Below are 20318 nucleotides of genomic sequence, written 5' to 3' on the forward strand. Positions count from 1 at the left end.
CTGAGAGGAAAAGATAATATAGACAGAGATATTGGGGCTTTTATTGGGAAATTTCCATTAAGCTTTATTTAAAATTGACACATTAATCCTGTGTGTAACAATGGTTTGTTAAAATCAGTTATAAAATGCCCAAAACACAAGTAGTTCTAAAGGCCAGCTCATTCCAGAGTGTCCTCCCATGAATCAGCTGCTCTGGCCTCATGTGTTCCGTTGCTATGGTAATGGATCAGCTGCCAACTGTCATTTGTGTGTGAGACAGAAAGGGGGGAAAAAAATTCTATCTTTGTGAGACACCCAGCCAATTAATATGGAAAAAGCACTCCGAACAAACCTTTGCCGTTCAGGAACCGTAATACATATTTGAAAACCGTTTGAAGCGTATGAGAGGGCTATTTGTCGTCTCCGATAGTACCGCAATTCATATTTTTACCTCATTCACAGTAATTGCAGTGATGAGACAAAAAATAGTGCAGAAAGGGCTCAGAAAATTTTCAGAAATACATGGAAGTGAACCTGGGAGAGCGTCAGTTACCCTGTCCCATGATTTCACTCTGAAGCACCTTGACAGAAAACCGTAAATGCTAGAAAAAAACCGAACACATTTTACCGGAGCAGGCATGCGTATCAATGTCATGACCGAGTTTGATACCAATCGGGCGATATTTGTGGGCGTGATGGCGATTTCAAAATTGTTTTGGGGTCAAAAATCTCCTTCAATTCTCACTCTAAAAAAGCGGCAGTTGGTGTCAGTTATGCTCTGCGTTTCGACCTCTGGAAATTTTGCTCGTTTTTCGCTTTTTACGTCGCCATCGTAAGTCCGATTCCTTATAAAAATAATAGCACACCTCACGGGCACGAGCCGCACGTTTTGATACCATTTTTGTGGGTGGGCTACTTGGCGATGACGCATTCACGGTGACGGAAGAATAAGTTAAGAACTAGAAAATTCCTGAAGAAATTTAACTGGGGCCTGCCAAAGTGTGCCCGTCGGTTTGGACCCAGCGTTCTGATGCTAAGAATTTGCATCAATGCTAAAGAAAGTTGCAATGTAATCAATAGAATCAATAGAATCACAAGAATGTTAAGTAAACTGGACATGCACCATTCAGTATGATAAAGTAAGTGTATTAGCTAAAATGACCAAAAATGCTAATGTTAGCGTGAATGCTCTCAGTAGCATGTGGGACATTATTAGAATGTTCTCTGTAATTTACTTAATTCCTTCAGAATACTAAACATGGCAGATAAGTAAGAAAAATAGGTAATAGCTTATTTAAGCTAAATGGCTAATGCTAATGAACTGCCTTGCTACGCAAGGCAGCTCCCTAACCTGAGAGAACCAGATAATGCAGAATGATATCATTGCACCGCCAAGGCGGTGCACTATTCAGAGGGGCATATAGAGGCTTTTATTTTGAAATTTGCAGTAAGCTTCATATTAAATGCCCACACTAATCCAGTGTCTAAGAGTGCTTTGGATAAACCAATCATGTCAAGCAAAAATGAGCAAATATATGATGTAAAAATTGCCAAGGCTTTTATTTTGAAATTTTCAGTAAGCATCATAAGAAATGGTCAAACTAATCCCATGTGTAACAGTGAATGTGTTAAATCGTTTCTATAATGCTCAAAACACAAGTAGTTCTAAAGGCCAGCTCAGTCCTCCTCTGTAGTAACTGACAGTTCCACCATGTTGTAGTTCTAACCTTCAGTCTTTGTAGTTCTAAAGAGCAGCTCAACTTTCATGAGAGTGAAACACACAGGGAGAGATGGAATCCTAATAGTTTTAAGCAGTAAGTTTTTCTGATCAAAGCAGGCCAAACATCTCCTTACCCAAGTGTTGCCAATAGCATGTGGGGTATCATTTGAATGTTTTCTGTAATTGACTTACTCAATTCAGTATATTTAAAATGACTAAGTAAGAAAAATAGCTAATAGTTTATTCAAGGTAAAAGTCTTATCTTAATGATCTGCCTTGCTGCGCAAGGCAGATCCCTAACCTGAGAGAAGAATATAAAGCATTCTAATATTATTGCATCGCCTTGCGGCGATGCATTAACCTGAGGGAAATAAGAAGGCTTTTATTTTGAAATATAAACATAAGCTTCATATTAAATGCCCACACTAATCCAATGGCTAACAGTGTTTGAGTTAAATCTCTTATTTACTGGCCTAAACAGCCAGTAGTTCTAATTGGAAGCTCTGTTTTAACTGAGTGTTAGTTAGAACTACAGATATGGTGTTCTGATAGTCCTATTTATTATCATTAGGTCAAAGGTTAATGCCATTGCACTGGCTTGCTGCGCAAGCCAGTGCCATAACCTGAGAGGAAAAGATAATATAGGCAGAGATTTTTTCAGCGCCTTACGGCGCTGAACTCACCTGACAGAGATATTGGCGCTTTTATTGGGAAATTTCCATTAAGCTTTATTTAAAAATTACACACTAATCCTATGTGTAAGAATGGTTTGTTAAAATCAGTTATAAAATGCCCAAAACACAAGTAGTTATAAAGGCCAGCTCATTCCAGAGTGTCCTCCCATAAATCAGCTGCTCTGGCCTCATGTGTTCCGTTGCTATGGTAATGGATCAGCTGCTTACTGTCATGTGTGTTTGAGACAGAAAGGGGGAGAAAAAATTCTATCTTTGTGAGACACCCAGCCAATTAATATGGAAAAAGCACTCCGAACAAACCTTTGCCGTTCAGGAACCGTAATACATATTCGAAAACCGTTTGAAGCGTATAAGAGAGCTATTTGTCGTCTCCGATAGTACCGCAATTCATATTTTTACCTCATTCACAGTAATTGCAGTGATGAGACAAAAAATAGTGCAGAAACTTTTCAGAAATACATGGAAGTCAATCTGGGAGGGCGTCAGTTATCCTGTCCCATAATTTCACTCTGAAGTACCTTGACAGAAAACCGTAAATGCTAGAGAAATATCGAACACATTTTACCGGAGCAGGCACGCGTATCAATGTCATGACCGAGTTTGATACAAATCGGGCGATATTTGTGGGCGTGACAGCGATTTCAAAATCACTTTGGGGTCAAAAATCTGCTTAAATTCTCACTCTAAAAAAGCGTCAGTTGGTGTCAGTTATGCTCTGCGTTTCGGCAGTTGGAAATTTTGCTCGTTTTTCGCTTTTTACGTCGCCATCGTAAGTCCGATTCCTTATAAAAATAATAGCACACCTGCCGGGAACGGGCCGCACGTTTTGATACCACTTTTGTGGGTGGGCTCGCAGCGGTGCGAGCCGCATTCCGGGTGACGGAAGAATAATAAATAATAACTAGAAAATTCCTGAAGAAATTTAACTGGGGCCTGCCAAAGTGTGCCCGTCGGTTTGGACCCAGCGTTCTGATGCTAACAATTTGCATCAATGCTAAAGAAAGCTGCAATGTAATCAATAGCATGTGGAGAATCACAAGAATGTTAAGTAAGCTGGACATGCAACATTCAGTATGATAAAGCAAGTGCATTAGCTAAAATGAGCAAATATGCTAATATAAGCATAAATACTTTCAGTAGCATGTGGGGTATCATTATAATGTTTACTGTCATTTACTTACTCCATTAAGTATACTAAACATGGCTAATAAGTCTGAAAAATAGAAAATAGCTTATTTAAGCTAAAAGGCTAATGCTAATGAACTGCCTTGCTGCGCAAGGCAGTTCCCTAACCTCGGATAAACAGATAATGCAGAATGATATCACTGCACCCGCGGTGCACTGTCCAGAGGGGCATTTTGAGGCTTTTATTTTGAAATTTGCAGTAAGCTTCATATTAAATGCCCACACTAATCCAATGTGTAAGAGTGCTTTGGATAAACCAGTCACATAAAGCCAAAAAGAGCAATTACATGATGTAAAAATTCCCAAGGCTTTTATTTTGAAATTTTTGTTAAGCTTCATTTGAAAGGGTCAAAGTCATCCCATGTGTAACAGTCATTGGATTAAATCAGTCATATAACGCTCAAAAAAGCAATGACCTGATGTAAAAATTTTCAAGGGCTTTTATTTTGAAATTTTCAGTAAGCTTCATTTCAAAGGGCTAGACTCATCCCATGTGTAACAGTGACAGGGTTAAATTAGTTATATACAGCCCATAGCAGCAAGTTTTTCTAAAGGCCATCTCAGTCCTCCTCTGTTTTAACTGAACTAGTAGTTCGAACTACAGTGATGCGTATTTGAAGTCCTCAGCAGCTCTCCCTGCTCTGGGTTCCGTTGCCATGGTAAATAATCCTCTCTGCCAGCTGTGAGTGAGACATCCAGGGGGAGACAATTCTCTGTTTGAGCCAGCCAGTTTGACTAAAAAAAGCATGGCAAAAAACTGTTTCCCGTTCGGGAACCGTAATACATATTCGAAAACCGTTTGAAGCATATGAGAGGGCTATTTGTCTCACATAGTCCCGCCATTCATATCTCTACCTCACTCACAGTATTAACAGCGATGAGATAAAAAAAGTGTGTGCCAAGGTCTGAAATTTATCAGAAATACATGGAAGTGAATCAGTGAGATCTGTCTGCTACCCTGGCGCATGACTTTGCTCTGAAGCACCTGGAGAGAAAACTGTAAGCGCTAGATAATTTTTGAAAACATTTGACCGGAGCAGGCACGCATATCAATGTCATGACCAAGTTTGATACCAATCATGCAATATTTGTGAGCGTGAGGGCGAGTTAAAAAATGATTTTTTGTCGAAATTTCACACTGACTCTCACACTAAGCGGAGCGGACCTTCACACTCTGATTTTTCCAAAAATCAAAAACTTTGGGTCGCTTAGAAAGAAGTTGTGGACAAACCATAATACATATTGACGTGCTGTCTTCACTTTAAAAGAGATCACGGACGTATCTACAAAATGAAGTTTGAATGGCGTCTCTACATAAGGTTATGACGACACAGAAAATCCTCAAAAATAGGGTATTTTCAGGATTTACTGGTTGCCTCGTCCCCTTGACGACGAGACTTGCACCTGGTGAGCTCGTTAGTGATTTTGGGGTCGTTTTTTGGTTTTTAAGTAGCCAAGGTAAAGCCAAAACCCACCCAAAGTATAGCTCCCTTCCGGAACGAGCCGCAGCGTTTGATACCACTTTTGTGGGTGGGCTCACGTAGACGCGCATTAACGGTAACGGAAGAATAATAAATAATACGTATTAAAGAAACATTCTATTGGGTGTAGAACAATAGGTGCCTGCCATGCAATGCATGGAGGCAGTGACTGACTTGCTTCGCAAGTCAGTCACTGCTCTCCTTATGCATTGCTATGGGCAGGCCCCAATAATACGTATTAAAGAAACATTCTATTGGGTGTAGAACAATAGGTGCCTGCCATGCAATGCATGGAGGCAGTGACTGACTTGCTTCGCAAGTCAGTCACTGCTCTCCTTATGCATTGCTATGGGCAGGCCCCAAAAATTCCTGAAGAAATTTAACTGGGGCCTGCCAAAGTGTGCCCGTCGGTTTGGACCCAGCGTTCTGATGCTAACAATTTGCATCAATGCTAAGCTTAAAAACTTCCAAAGAACCATGTGGAGAATCACAAGAATGTTGACTAACATGGACATGCACGATTCAGCATGATAATCAGCTCACTAGCATGTTGTTTATACTTGACTTACACCATTAAGTATACTAAACATGGCTAATAAGTCAGAAAAATAGCTAATAGCTTATTTAAGCTAAAAGGCTAATGCTAATGAACTGCCTTGCTGCGCAAGGCAGTTCCCTAACCTGAGAGAAGAATATAAAGCATTCTAATATTATTGCATCGCCTTACGGCGATGCATTAACCTGAGGGTCATATTGAGGCTTTTATTTTGAAATTTGCAGAAAGCTTCTTTATAAATGCCCACACTAATCCAGTGTGTAAGAATGCTTTGGATAAACCAGTCACATAAAGCCAAAAAGAGCAAATACATGATGTAAAAATTGCCAAGGCTTTTATTTTGAAATTTTCATTAAGCATCATAAGAAATGGTCAAACTAATCCCATGTGTAACAGTGAATGTGTTAAATAGTTTCTATAATGCTCAAAACACAAGTAGTTCTAAAGGCCAGCTCAGTCCTCCTCTGTAGTAACTGACAGTTCCACCATGTTGTAGTTCTAACCTTCAGTCTTTGTAGTTCTAAAGAGCAGCTCAACTGTCATGAGAATGAAACACACAGGGAGAGATGGAATCCTAATAGTTTGAAGCAGTTACTTTTTCTGATCAAAGCAGGCCAAACATATCTTTACCTAAATGCTGCCAATAGCATGTGGAGTATCATTAGGATGTTTTCTGTAATTGATTTACTCCATTCAGTATATTTAAAATGACTAATAAGTAAGAAAAATAGCTAATAGTTTATTTAAGATAAGACTAATAAAGCATTCTAATATTATTGCATCGCCTTACGGCGATGCATTATTGTTCTGATAGTCCTATTTAATTTCATTAGGTCAAAGGTTAATGCCATTGCACTGGGTTGCTGCGCAAGCCAGTGCCATAACCTGAGAGGAAAATATAATATAGGCAGAGATTTTTTTACGGCGCTTACGCACACCTGACAGAGATATTGGGGCTTTTATTGGGAAATTTCCATTAAGCTTTATTTAAAATTGACACATTAATCCTGTGTGTAACAATGGTTTGTAAAAATCAATTATAAAATGCCCAAAACACAAGTAGTTCTAAAGGCCAGCTCATTCCAGAGTGTCCTCCCATAAATCAGCTGCTGTGGCCTCATGTGTTCCGTTGCTATGGTAATGGATCAGCTGCTAACTGTCAGTGTGTTTGAGACAGAAAGGGGGGAAAAAAATTCTATCTTTGTGAGACACCCAGCCAATTAATATGGAAAAAGCACTCCGAACAAACCTTTGCCGTTCAGGAACCGTAATACATATTCAAAAACCGTTTGAAGCGTATGAGAGGGCTATTTGTGTTCTCCGATTGTACCGCAATTCATATTTTTACCTCATTCACAGTAATTGCAGTGATGAGACAAAAAATTGTGCAGAAAGGGCTCAGAAACTTTTCAGAAATACATGGAAGTGAACCTGGGAGAGCGTCAGTTACCCTGTCCCATGATTTCACTCTGAAGCACCTTGACAGAAAACCGTAAATGCTAGAGAAATATCGAACACATTTTACCGGAGCAGGCATGCGTATCAATGTCATGACCGAGTTTGATACCAATCGGGCGATATTTGTGGGCGTGACGGCGATTTCAAAATCGCTTTGGGGTCAAAAATCTGCTTAAATTCTCACTCTAAAAAAACGGCAGTTGGTGTCAGTTATGCTCTGCGTTTCAACCGCTGGAAATTTTTGCTCGTTTTTCGCTTTTTACGTCGCCATCGTAAGTCCGATTCCTTATAAAAATAATAGCACACCTCACGGGCACGAGCCGCACGTTTTGATACCATTTTTGTGGATGGGCTCGCAGCGGTACGAGCCGCATTCACGGTGACGGAAGAATAAGTTAAGAATAATAATAATAAAGAGGCGTTCTATTGGGTGTAGAACAATAGGTTCCTGCCCATGCAATGCATGGAGGCAGTGACTGACTTGCTTCGCAAGTCAGTCACTGCTCTGCGGAAGAATAAGTTAGAATAATAATAATAAAGAAGCGTTCTATTGGGTGTAGAACAATAGGTTCCTGCCCATGCAATGCATGGAGGCAGTGACTGACTTGCCGCCAAGTCAGTCACTGCTCTCTTATACATGCTATAGAAACTAACTAGAAAATTCCTGAAGAAATTTAACTGGGGCCTGCCAAAGTGTGCCCGTCGGTTTGGACCCAGCGTTCTGATGCTAAGAATTAGCATCAATGCTAAGCAAAACTTCAATGAACCATCAATAGCACCATTCAGTATGATAAAGTAAGTGTATTAGCTTGGAGAATCACAAGAATGTTGACTAACATGGACATGCGATTAAGCATGATAATCAGCTCACTAGCATGTTGTCTATACTTGACTTACACCATTAAGTATACTAAACATGGCTAAAAGACAAAAAAAATAGCTTATTTAAGCTAAAATGCTAATGCTAATGAACTGCCTTGCTGCGCAAGGCAGTTCCCTAACCTGAGAGAAGAATATAAAGCATTCTAATATTATTGCATCGCCTTACGGCGATGCATTAACCTGAGGGTCATATTCAGGCTTTTATTTTGAAATTCGCAGTAAGCTTCATATTAAATGCCCACACTAATCCAGTGTCTAAGAGTGCTTTGGATAAACCAATCACGTCAAGCAAAAATGAGCAAATATATGATGTAAAAATTGCCAAGGCTTTTATTTTGAAATTTTCAGTAAGCATCATAAGAAATGGTCAAACTCATCCCATGTGTAACAGTGAATGTGTTAAATCGTTTCTATAATGCTCAAAACACAAGTAGTTCTAAAGGCCAGCTCAGTCCTCCTCTGTAGTAACTGACAGTTCCACCATGTTGTAGTTCTAACCTTCAGTCTTTGTAGTTCTAAAGAGCAGCTCAACTGTCATGTGAATGAAACACAGGGAGAGATGGAATCCTAATAGTTTGAAGCAGTTAGTTTTTCTGATCAAAGCAGGCCAAACATCTCCTTACCTAAATGCTGCCAACAGCATGTGGGGTATCATTAGAATGTTGTCTGTAACTGACTTACTCAATTCAGTATATTTAAAATGACTAATAAGTAAGAAAAATAGCTAAAAGTTTATTTAAGGTAAAAGTCTTATCTTAATTGACTGCCTTGCTGCGCAAGGCAGATCCCTAACCTGAGAGAAGAATATAAAGCATTCTAATATTATTGCATCGCCTTACGGCGATGCATTAACCTGAGGGCAATATGAAGGCTTTTTTTTTGAAAATAAACATAAGCTTCATATTAAATGCCCACACTATGGCGTTTTGGTCGTCCTATTTATTATCATTAGGTCAAAGGTTAATGCCATTGCATCATTAGAATGTTTTCTGTAATTGATTTACTCCATTCAGTATATTTAAAATGACTAATAAGTAAGAAAAATAGCTAATAGTTTATTTAAGATAAGACTAATAAAGCATTCTAATATTATTGCATCGCCTTACGGCGATGCATTATTGTTCTGATTGTCCTATTTAATATCATTAGGTCAAAGGTAATGAGATCCCTAACCTGAGAGAAGAATATAAAGCATTCTAATATTATTGCATCGCCTTGCGGCGATGCATTAACCTGAGGGAAATAAGAAGGCTTTTATTTTGAAATATAAACATAAGCTTCATATTAAATGCCCACACTAATCCAATGGCTAACAGTGTTTGAGTTAAATCTCTTATTTACTGGCCTAAACAGCCAGTAGTTCTAATTGGAAGCTCTGTTTTAACTGAGTGTTAGTTAGAACTACAGATATGGTGTTCTCATAGTCCTATTTATTATCATTAGGTCAAAGGTTAATGCCATTGCACTGGCTTGCTGCGCAAGCCAGTGCCATAACCTGAGAGGAAAAGATAATATAGGCAGAGATTTTTTCAGCGCCTTACGGCGCTGCACTCACCTGACAGAGATATTGGGGCTTTTATTGGGAAATTTCCATTAAGCTTTATTTAAAAATTACACACTAATCCTATGTGTAAGAATGGTTTGTTAAAATCAGTTATAAAATGCCCAAAACACAAGTAGTTATAAAGGCCAGCTCATTCCAGAGAGTCCTCCCATAAATCAGCTGCTCTGGCCTCATGTGTTCCGTTGCTATGGTAATGGATCAGCTGCTAACTGTCATGTCTGTGAGAGACAGAAAGGGGGGAAAAAAATTCTATCTTTGTGAGACACCCAGCCAATTAATATGGAAAAAGCACTCCGAACAAACCTTTGCCGTTCAGGAACCGTAATACATATTCAAAAACCGTTTGAAGCGTATAAGAGGGCTATTTGTCTTCTCCGATAGTACCGCAATTCATATTTTTACCTCATTCACAGTAATTGCAGTGATGAGACAAAAAATTGTGCAGAAACTTTTCAGAAATACATGGAAGTGAATCAGGGAGAGCGTCAGTTACCCTGTCCCATGATTTCACTCTGAAGCACCTTGACAGAAAACCGTAAATGCTAGAGAAATATCGAACACATTTTACCGGAGCAGGCAAGCGTATCAATGTCATGACCGAGTTTGATACCAATCGGGCGATATTTGTGGGCGTGACGGCGATTTAAAAATCGCTTTGGGGTCAAAAATCTGCTTAAATTCTCACTCTAAAAAAGCATCAGTTGGTGTCAGTTATGCTCTGCGTTTCGGCAGTTGGAAATTTTGCTCGTTTTTCGCTTTTTACTTCGCCATCTTAAGTCCGATTCCTTATAAAAATAATAGCACACCTGCCGAACGGGCAGACGCTTTGATACCACTTTTGTGGGTGGGCTCATGGCGGTCTGCAGCATTCCGGTTGACGGAAGAAGAAGTTAAGAATAAAGAGGCGTTCTATTGGGTGTAGAACAATAGGTTCCTGCCCATGCAATGCATGGAGGCAGTGACTGACTTGCTTCGCAAGTCAGTCACTGCTCTCCTTATGCATTGCTATGGGCAGGCCCCAACTAGAAAATTCCTGAAGAAATTTAACTGGGGCCTGCCAAAGTGTGCCCGTCGGTTTGGACCCAGCGTTCTGATGCTAAGAATTAGCATCAATGCTAAGCTTAAAAACTTCCAAAGAACCATGTGGAGAATCACAAGAATGTTGACTAACATGGACATGCACGATTAAGCATGATAATCAGCTCACTAGCATGTTGTCTATACTTGACTTACACCATTAAGTATACTAAACATGGCTAAAAAGACAAAAAAATACCCAATAGCTTATTTAACATAAAATGCTAATGCTAATGATCTGCCTTGCTGCGCAAGGCAGGTCCCTAACCTGAGAGAAGAATATAAAGCATTCTAATATTATTGCATCGCCTTACGGCGATGCATTAACCTGAGGGTCATATTCAGGCTTTTATTTTGAAATTTGCAGTAAGCTTCATATTAAATGCCCACACTAATCCAGTGTCTAAGAGTGCTTTGGATAAACCAATCACGTCAAGCAAAAATGAGCAAATATATGATGTAAAAATTGCCAAGGCTTTTATTTTGAAATTTTCAGTAAGCATCATAAGAAATGGTCAAACTCATCCCATGTGTAACAGTGAATGTGTTAAATCGTTTCTATAATGCTCAAAACACAAGTAGTTCTAAAGGCCAGCTCAGACCTCCTCTGTAGTAACTGACAGTTCCACCATGTTGTAGTTCTAACCTTCAGTCTTTGTAGTTCTAAAGAGCAGCTCAACTGTCATGAGAGTGAAACACAGGGAGAGATGGAATCCTAATAGTTTGAAGCAGTTAGTTTTTCTGATCAAAGCAGGCCAAACATCTCCTTACCTAAATGCTGCCAATAGCATGTGGGGTATCATTTGAATGTTGTCTGTAACTGACTTACTCAATTCAGTATATTTAAAATGACTAATAAGTAAGAAAAATAGCTAATAGTTTATTTAAGGTAAAAGTCTTATCTTAATTGACTGCCTTGCTGCGCAAGGCAGATCCCTAACCTGAGAGAAGAATATAAAGCATTCTAATATTATTGCATCGCCTTACGGCGATGCATTAACCTGAGGGCAATATGAAGGCTTTTTTTTTGAAAAATAAACATAAGCATCATATTAAATGCCCACACTATGGCGTTTTGGTCGTCCTATTTATTATCATTAGGTCAAAGGTTAATGCCATTGCATCATTAGAATGTTTTCTGTAATTGATTTACTCCATTCAGTATATTTAAAATGACTAATAAGTAAGAAAAATAGCTAATAGTTTATTTAAGATAAGACTAATAAAGCATTCTAATATTATTGCATCGCCTTACGGCGATGCATTATTGTTCTGATTGTCCTATTTAATATCATTAGGTCAAAGGTTAATGCCATTGCACTGGCTTGCTGCGCAAGCCAGTGCCATAACCTGAGAGGAAAAGATAATATAGGCAGAGATTTTTGCAGCGCTGACCTGACAGAGATATTGGGGCTTTTATTGGGAAATTTCCATTAAGCTTTATTTAAAAATTACACATAATCCTGTGTGTAACAATGGTTTGTTAAAATCTGTTATAAAATGCCCAAAACACAAGTAGTTATAAAGGCCAGCTCATTCCAGAGTGTCCTCCCATGAATCAGCTGCTCTGGCCTCATGTGTTCCGTTGCTATGGTAATGGATCAGCTGCTAACTGTCAGTGTGTTTGAGACAGAAAGGGGGGGAAAAAATTCTATCTTTGTGAGACACCCAGCCAATTAATATGGAAAAAGCACTCCGAACAAACCTTTGCCATTCAGGAACCGTAATACATATTTGAAAACCGTTTGAAGCGTATGAGAGGGCTATTTGTCGTCTCCGATAGTACCGCAATTCATATTTTTACCTCATTCACAGTAATTGCAGTGATGAGACAAAAAATAGTGTGTGCAGGGCTCAGAAAATTTTCAGAAATACATGGAAGTGAACCTGGGAGAGCGTCAGTTACCCTGTCCCATGATTTCACTCTGAAGCACCTTGACAGAAAACCGTAAATGCTAGAGAAATATCGAACACATTTTACCGGAGCAGGCATGCGTATCAATGTCATGACCGAGTTTGATACCAATCGGGCGATATTTGTGGGCGTGACGGCGATTTCAAAATCACTTTGGGTTCAGAAATCTGCTTAAATTCTCACTCTACTGGAGCGTCAGTTGGTTTCAGTTATGCTCTGCGTTTCGGCAGTTGGAAATTTTGCTCGTTTTTCGCTTTTTACTTCGCCATCGTAAGTCCGATTCCTTATAAAAATAATAGCACACCTCCCGGGCACGAGCCGCACGATTTGATACCACTTTTGTGGGTGGGCTCGCAGCGGTACGAGCCGCATTAATGTCCGCGGATGAAGAAGTTAAGAATAATAAAGAGGCGTTCTATTGGGTGTAGAACAATAGGTGCCTGCCATGCAATGCATGGAGGCAGTGACTGACTTGCTTCGCAAGTCAGTCACTGCTCTCCTTATGCATTGCTATGGGGCAGGCCCCAATAATAATAACTAGAAAATTCCTGAAGAAATTTAACTGGGGCCTGCCAAAGTGTGCCCGTCGGTTTGGACCCAGCGTTCTGATGCTAAGAATTTGCATCAATGCTAAAGAAAGCTGCAATGTAATCAATAGAATCACAAGAATGTTAAGTAAACTGGACATGCACCATTCAGTATGATAAAGTAAGTGTATAAGCTAAAATGAGCAAAAATGCTAATGTTAGCGTGAATGCTCTCAGTAGCATGTGGGATATTATTAGAATGTTCTCTGTAATTTACTTAATTCCTTCAGTACACTAAACATGGCAGATAAGTAAGAAAAATAGGTAATAGCTTATTTAAGCTAAAAGGCTAATGCTAATGAACTGCCTTGCTACGCAAGGCAGCTCCCTAACCTGGGAGAACCAGATAATGCAGAATGATATCATAGCACCGCCTGCGGCGGTGCACTATTCAGAGGGGCATATTGAGGTTTTATTTTGAAATTTTCAGTAAGCATCATAAGAAATGGTCAAACTAATCCCATGTGTAACAGTGAATGTGTTAAATCGTTTCTATAATGCTCAAAACACAAGTAGTTCTAAAGGCCAGCTCAGTCCTCCTCTGTAGTAACTGACAGTTCCACCATGTTGTAGTTCTAACCTTCAGTCTTTGTAGTTCTAAAGAGCAGCTCAACTGTCATGAGAATGAAACACACAGGGAGAGATGGAATCCTAATAGTTTGAAGCAGTTAGTTTTTCTGATCAAAGCAGGCCAAACATATCTTTACCTAAGTGTTGCCAATAGCATGTGGGGTATCAGAATGTTTTCTGTAATTGACTTACTCAATTCAGTATATTTAAAATGACTAATAAGTAAGTAAAATAGCTAATAGTTTATTTAAGGTAAAAGTCTTATCTTAATGATCTCATCACTGCAATTAACCTCCCTAACCTGAGAGAAGAATATAAAGCATTCTAATATTATTGCATCGCCTTACGGCGATGCATTAACCTGAGGGCAATATGAAGGCTTTTATTTTGAAAAATAAACATAAGCTTCATATTAAATGCTCACACTAATCCAATGCCTAACAGTGTTTGGGTTAAATTCCTTATTTACTGGCCTAAACAGCCAGTAGTTCTAAATGGAAGCTCTGTTTTAACTGAGTGTTACTTAGAACTACAGATATGGTGTTCTGATAGTCCTATTTATTATCATTAGGTCAAAGGTTAATGCCATTGCACTGGCTTGCTGCGCAAGCCAGTGCCATAACCTGAGAGGAAAAGATAATATAGGCAGAGATTTTTGCACCTGACAGAGATATTGGGGCTTTTATTGGGAAATTTCCATTAAGCTTTATTTAAAATTGACACATTAATCCTGTGTGTAACAATGGTTTGTTAAAATCAGTTATAAAATGCCCAAAACACAAGTAGTTATAAAGGCCAGCTCCTTCCAGAGTGTCCTCCCATGAATCAGCTGCTCTGGCCTCATGTGTTCCGTTGCTATGGTAATGGATCAGCTGGTAACTGTCATGTCTGTGTGAGACAGAAAGAGGGGAAAAAAATTCTATCTTTGTGAGACACCCAGCCAATTAATATGGAAAAAGCACTCCGAACAAACCTTTGCCGTTCAGGAACCGTAATACATATTTGAAAACCGTTTGAAGCGTATGAGAGGGCTATTTGTCTTCTCCGATAGTACCGCAATTCATATTTTTACCTCATTCACAGTAATTGCAGTGATGAGACAAAAAATTGTGCAGAAACTTTTCAGAAATACATGGAAGTGAATCAGGGAGAGCGTCAGTTACCCTGTCCCATGATTTCACTCTGAAGCACCTTGACAGAAAACCGTAAATGCTAGAGAAATATCGAACACATTTTACCGGAGCAGGCATGCGTATCAATGTCATGACTGAGTTTGATATCGATAGAGCGATATTTGTGGGCGTGACGGCAATTTCAAAATTGTTTTGGGGTCAAAAATCTGCTTAAATTCTCACTCTAAAAAAGCGGCAGTTGGTGTCAGTTATGCTCTGCGTTTCGGCAGTTGGAAATTTTGCTCGTTTTTCGCTTTTTACTTCGGCATCGTAAGTCCGATTCCTTATAAAAATAATAGCACACCTCCCGGGCACGAGCCGCACGATTTGATACCACTTTTGTGGGTGGGCTCGCAGCGGTACGAGCCGCATTAATGTCCGCGGATGAAGAAGTTAAGAATAATAAAGAGGCGTTCTATTGGGTGTAGAACAATAGGTTCCTGCCCATGCAATGCATGGAGGCAGTGACTGACTTGCGAAGCAAGTCAGTCACTGCTCTCCTTATGCATTGCTATGGGGCAGGCCCCAATAAAGAGGCGTTCTATTGGGTGTAGAACAATAGGTTCCTGCCCATGCAATGCATGGAGGCAGTGACTGACTTGCTTCGCAAGTCAGTCACTGCTCTCCTTATGCATTGCTATGGGGCAGGCCCCAAAAAATAGCTAATAGTTTATTTAAGGTAAAAGTCTTATCTTATCTCTTTTCCAACCATCTTACACGCTTCTACATATGTAACTTTCTGCATAACTTTTGTTTTCTGTATCATTGTTTGCTGTTTCATCACTTCACATCCCCAATAAGCTACACTATGCTCTCCTCCACAACTACAACACTTTGGTTTAACTCCAACTCCACATTTTCCATATTCATGGTCTCCAGAACATCGGGCACATCTCCTTTTTCCTTTACACATTTTTGCAACATGGCCAAATTCCAGACAGTTGGAACATCTCACTGGTTTAGGCACAAATTCCCTGACACTAAATCTTATCAAACCAAAGAAAACCTCCTTTGGCACTTCTTTTGACTCAAACTCTACCAACACAGTTTCTGTCTCAACTTTCTCTGGACCCTTTGTCATCCTTCTTGCATTTTTAACTTCCGTATTTCTTTCTTTTAAATTCCCAACTAGATCTTTCATATTTACACTTAGAGGCACTCCTGTGATAATTCCTTTACTTACATTATTTCTTTTTTCACCCACTCTTACAACTGTTCTAACTTTGACTTTACACACCCACCCAGGTGTGTTCGCCTTTTCCACCTGATCTTCTGAATTACACCCAATCAGGAGATTTCCATCACTCAGTATTTTAGCATGTTTTATTTCTCCCACATGCGCTTTAAGTGCTTTTGTTAACTTAAGCGGATCAATCTTCTTAATCCCTTCATCTTCATCAAATCTTACTATAATATTCATAGTTGGATTTTTTAATTCTTCTGTTTTTCCCTCAATGTCTTCACTATCAGTATCTTCTGTACTTTCTTCATTTCGCTTTTTCCTCTTTCTTTCAGCGGCTCGCTGTTTCTTACCGCCCTTCCCCACCTTTTCCCACTCTTTCCCTTCATTTTGATCATCCATCTCTTCCTCTTCGCTACAGTCCATACTTTTCCAATCACTCCTTTCTCTTCCACGGGTCTTGTTTTTGTTCAACAACGTTCTTCTTCGCCACAACACCTTTCCAGACAGTCGACCTGGATCGACAGCGACTAATGCCCTCACGATTGACAGCTCCCAGACTGCACTGCAGATACGTCCGCCTGCTCCTCCACCTATCCGCCCAGATGGCTCATGCTCAGATCCATATAAGATGTAACAAATATGAATGTGAAGCCACCCAGTGGCTGAAATAAAATACTACATCTAAAACACTGATAAAGAAAATCTAAACTAGAGGGCTGAAAACAAATAATTAACAGTCTTTTGTACACTATTTATTTATTCTAGATAATATTTATATCTGTTTTTGTTGATTTGGCTATAAAATGAAATAAATTCAGCTTTATTCAAATACTTCTTTCATTTTGATAACAAATCAAATAAGAAGTAAAATATGAAACTATTTATGTTCACAAATAACAAAAAAAAAAAAAAAGAAACTGAGTTAAAGTTTGATTTATATTTTTATGTTTCATATCTGGACTCAACATCTCAGAATATTTCAATAATTTAAATTCAAGGCTCTGATTGGTGATCCTAAAACGATATTTAATTTCTCTAATGTTGGTAGAAAACCGCCTCACAGCCAAACATGGTCCAGATCTGCAGGGCTGCTTGATTTGGACCTGGGAAAGTTGATCAGAACCATTTGGAGCCAGAAAGTAACTGGATCAGTTCTGATAAAAATCTTCCTCCAGTCAAAATGTCACTTTATTTATCAGACATGAGGATTCACTTTATTTTCTCACAAAGTTTTTCTGCTAAGAAGCTTTTGAGCAAAACAGGAAATATGTAAAGTAGCTTTTCAAAATAAGAGTCACAAAATACAGAACCATAATGAAATGAATAGATGACAATAAAATCAATAAATCTGGAAATAAATAAAATAAAAAAGGTAAAAATATCTGGGGACATTTATGTGTTTCATGGAATATTTATTGATTTATTGATATTTATTTAAATAATTTTGAATAAAAGGTTTTCTGTGCAGAACATCAAAACTGATCTAATATCAGAACCAGGTGAGTCCAGAACCGGTTCTGGTTCTATCAGCTCCTCATCCTGACCTTCTATCAATATCAACCAATCAGAATCAGGATGAGCTGATCCAGATCATGTTCTGGTTACCAGGGCAACCAGCTCTACCAATCAGATCTCTTGAGGTCAAACTGAGTCAACCAGGTTTCCTGTCTGTTAATGAAACTCAGATTTAATGAAAAATCATCTAATTATGAAAATATTCTGTTATTAAAACTCATCCATCTTCATTTGTCTCCACAGAACCGTTTCCATTCTGGATCATAGTTCTACTGGTTCTACTGGTTCTACTGGTTCTGGTTCTGGTTCTAGTTGCTGCTGTACTTTATTTCTGGCTCCGTTGGAAACCAGGTGAGTCTCTAGAACTTCATTACCCATAATGCCTTTGGTCAGTGTCTGCTCTCCTCCAGAGCAGGACTGAAGAGAAGAACCTCGCTGCAGCAAACAGGAAGGGCGGGACGGACCGCTGTCAGTCTCAGACCTTATATGGAAATGGGAGCATTGCACTCCGGAAGTGAAGGGGGCGCTATTTACTATAATATCCACTGTCTCCTGTTTTTATTTAGTTTTGTAATCTGTGATATATCTTTATCTTTAGGAAGGATTTTCACTCTCAACATGTTTTTGATCTTCTCTCTTTTATTTATTTCAGTCAGCTCACAGTTTTTAACTAATTCTGTAGTTTTCTTCTAAATCTGCTCCTTAGTCGCATCTTTTGGGTCTGATACTGCCTCTAGTGGCGTGGTGGTGGTAACACAACTAATATAATTATATTGCTAAATCAGAATAGCTCAAAGTCTTTATTATTATTAATTTTTCATTTTCTTAAGGATGCAGAGTTAATTAAATGACCTCAAAATGATTCCAGTTTCTCTCTATGGCCAACCTGTTGAATCTGAGGCTAATATTAAATACTTCGGGTCGTTCCTGGACAGTCAGCTCAACTTTGTTGAAAACACTGACTATATTTTTAAGAAATGTTTTCAGAGTCTCTTATCTTTTAAGGATAGATAAAAGATGACCCAACTAGAGTTTGTGTAGAAGAAAATGTTGACAAAGTTAACTTTTCATCTGATTGGCTGGTTTGGTCACATGAGCTGCAGAATAACAGGGTAAGGGTTAGGTCACACTCTCCAGGGTCCTGGAGGGTTCTGGGAGTTCGCCCAACCAGTCTACATGTGTTTTGTGGACTTGGAGAAGGCGTTCGACCGTGTCCTTCGGGGAACCCTGTGGGGGGTTCTCCAGGAGTATGGGGTACCGGGCTCCTTGATACGGGCTGTCAGGTCCCTGTAGGACCGGTGTCAGAGTCTGGTCCACATTGCCGGCAGTAAGTCGGGCTCGTTTCCGGTGAGAGTTGGACTCCGCCAGGGCTGCCCTTTGTCACCGATTCTGTTCATTACTTTTATGGACAGAATCTCTGGACCAGCCAAGGTGTTGAGGGGATCCGTTTTGGTGGCCTTAGGATCAAATCTCTGCTTTTTTTGGATGATTTGGTCCTTTTGGCTTCATCAGGTCGTGATCTGCAGCTCTCGCTGTACCGGTCCGTCGTGGTGAAGAGAGAGCTGAGCCAAAAAGCGAACCGGTCGATCTACGTTCCCACCCTCATCTATGGTCATGAGCTTTGGGTCATGACCAAAAGAACGAGATCACGGATACAAGCGGTCAAAATGGGTTTTCTCCGTAGGGTGGCTGGGCTCTCCCTTAGAGAGAGAAGCTCAGTCATCCAGGAGGGACTCAGAGTAGAGCTGCTGCTCCTTCACATCGAGAGGGGCCAGTTGAGGAGCATCTGGTCAGGATGCCTCCTGGACGCCTCCCTGGTGAGGAGTTCCGGGCACGTCCCACCGGGAGGAGGTCCCGGGGAAGACCCAGGACATGCTGGATGGACTATGTCTCTCGGCTGGCCTGGGAACGCCTTGGGATTCCTCCGGAGGAGCTTGAAGAAGAGACTGGAGAGGGAAGACTCGGCCTCCCTTCTGAAGCTGCTACCTCTGTGACCCGACCAGGATTAGAGGAAGAAGATGGATGGATTTTGACTTTTGCTCAATTAAGTTTCTTATTTATGTATTGTAAATGGTATTTTTATTATAGTTGATCATGATACTTTTCACTATATATAGATGTTAATTATAATATATACAGGTCTTGATTATGTCATTTGATTATCTCTACATCCTTAAGAAAACGAAAAAATATGGTGTTTTATAATTTATTTTTTACGGTGCCATTAATGCTGGAATAAATAGCAAATAGGGTCAGCAACTCCTGGTGCATTGTGGGTCAGCAGCTTCCTGTCTCTCTGTCAGCTTGAGCAGTGGTCCCCAACACACGGACCAATTGGTACTGGGCTGCGCAAGAAATAATTAAATGTTTCCGTTTAATGTATTATTTGAGTCTGGAGGGTCTTTTATTTTGAAAATCCTGTAACCGGACTCTTTCGGTTCTGTCTTGCCGCCAACATTGAGCCACAAGCAGCAAAATGGGTCAGAACCAAATCAGATTCTTTGTAAAGTTTCTTTATGAAGGGAAAAGGCCCAGAGAAGAGACAGGAGGATGGATTTATCCCAGTAGGTGATTCCCACAGTCCAAGCTCTGCATGATATGGTGACCAGATGTTAATGAGGCCATGAAGCTTCAATATGATGACCGGATGTTAATGACTTTCTCTCCACTAGAGACCAAACATCCTGAGCATCAGCAACACTTCTGATGTCATTGTCTCTCATCTCTCCCGGATGAGAGAAACAAGCTCAGGGATCCATTAGTCGTTATTGTGAGTTAA

The sequence above is a fragment of the Gambusia affinis genome, linkage group LG18 (assembly GCF_019740435.1).
Source record: "Gambusia affinis linkage group LG18, SWU_Gaff_1.0, whole genome shotgun sequence".
Lineage (NCBI taxonomy): Eukaryota > Metazoa > Chordata > Actinopteri > Cyprinodontiformes > Poeciliidae > Gambusia > Gambusia affinis.